A 2,012-nucleotide genomic window follows, 5' to 3' on the forward strand; every position below is an offset into this window, starting at 1 on the left:
GCCGAGATAGCATCTTTTACAACAACGCGCTAAACCTGAGATCAAGATATCATATGTGACAGAATTCTAAATCTGAGATCAAGATATCATCTGTGGCAGAACAATAAATCTGAGATCAAGATATCATATGTGACAGAGCAATAAATCTGAGATCATCTTAGTCAGGTTCAGTCATGAATAATCAGGTTTTTCATAATGCATGTGTTTTCTTCAGGTCAGTTTTTCTCAGCTCTAGTCCTGTGAGTCCATAAGACTCCATTTCTGAAAATCTGTACAGGGATGGCAAAAACTGAGTAAAAATAACAGAACTGAGCTGTTGGAATGAATTGAAATGACTGTATTTGTACTGATAAATGATCTTTTAAACTGGAATCTCTTGACTGGTTTCTCCACAGTTATGTAAACACACAGGGGTCTCAGGTTTGTAAAGCTACTTTATGGCCACATGTGCCGTCAAAAGCACCATATAAATCAACCAAACTGAACCGTAAACGAGTGATTCTTATATAAATCAACCAAACTGAACCGTAAACGAGTGATTCTTATATAAATCAACCAAACTGAACCGTAAACGAGTGATCCTTATATAAATCAACTAAACTGAACCGTAAACGAGTGATCCTTATATAAATCAACTAAACTGAACCGTAAACGAGTGATCCTTATATAAATCAACTAAACTGAACCATAAACGAGTGATTCTTACACTGACTGCGCTGACACATCCAAACAAATTTCAGATTCCATATAATCATTTGGTCTTGTACAATAACATCTATAAGTAAATAATAATAACATCATGATAAATCTTTTTTTCTTCCTCTTCACCAGGTATTAAACATTGCTGCTACTCAGGAGTCAGTGATGGATTCCGTGGCGTCCTCTGACGGAGGTGAAACAGGAGCGTGTGGGGGCGCTGACCTTTCTGACCCCCAGGATGCTGCCTACGCCAAGGTCAACAAGCCCCCTCGGGCTGTCCCTCGCGCTCCCTCCAGCGTCGGCAATCAAACTGTCCAGCAGGGGGCGCCGGCGCCCTCTCGCCCTGTGGGCCACGCCTCAGCAGCAGAGCAGAAATACTGGGAGCTGGAGCCCATGCACACGTACGAGGAGACCCCGCGCACATGGACACGCGATGGACAGATCGACTTCTACGCCATGGGGAGGCGAGTGCCAGGAGGACGCGATGGAGGTGAGAGATGGAGGACAGCAGAGGAGGCGCGAATGGGCCGCATGAGGTGCGATGGTGGGGCCCCGTGTCGTTCAGTGGGTGCCCCCCTGCCCTCCAAACAGCCTGAGTCCGCCACTGCTCGTGCAGGTACTAGTGTGCAGGCGATAGGCTACAAGTATGGATCTTTCCATGGATTTTATTGATGAGAGCTGTATTAAAAACCTTGCAGCTATTTTGTAGAACAGTGTTCATGGATAGGTTTGAAAGTATGTAGGGGGAGGAACCAGGGAGGAGATAGCTAAAGCTAATTTGAGAGCTTCTCCAATCCCCTCCTGTTTGGTAAGCATTTCTCTCTCTCTCTCTGTCTCTGTCTCTTTTCTTCAGCAGACTGTGCTTCACTTCACCTTTATTCAGAGGTGAATATTAAAGGATCTCGGCCTGATGCCTCCTCAGCGTCGGCTCCTCCACCAGTAAGGGCAGCTCCTGATGTTCCTCCTACCAACGGCCTGCCCCTGAGGCCTTGCCCCAGATCTGTACAGCTCCCTGCAAGATCTGACAGTGGAGAACAGGTAGACAGGGTCCACCTCACTCACAGCTGTGTATTTTAACAAGCGCTGAGAAAAACGTAAATGAAGTCATTATGACAGTAAACCTGAGCAGAGAGTGAGATGTGAAGGAGATAACTGAAAAATGAAAACCTGTGGAACACATACCAACATATGGTTTTAGAGAGTATGATTTTCCTCATTCAAGAGTTTTGGTGGTCCTCACCAGGTGACTTCTCCCATGCACTCTGATTGGACGCTGACTGAAGGCTCCGCCTCATCAATCTACGAGCAGATTC

The sequence above is a fragment of the Chanos chanos genome, chromosome 12 (assembly GCF_902362185.1).
Source record: "Chanos chanos chromosome 12, fChaCha1.1, whole genome shotgun sequence".
Classification (NCBI taxonomy): Eukaryota; Metazoa; Chordata; class Actinopteri; order Gonorynchiformes; family Chanidae; genus Chanos; species Chanos chanos.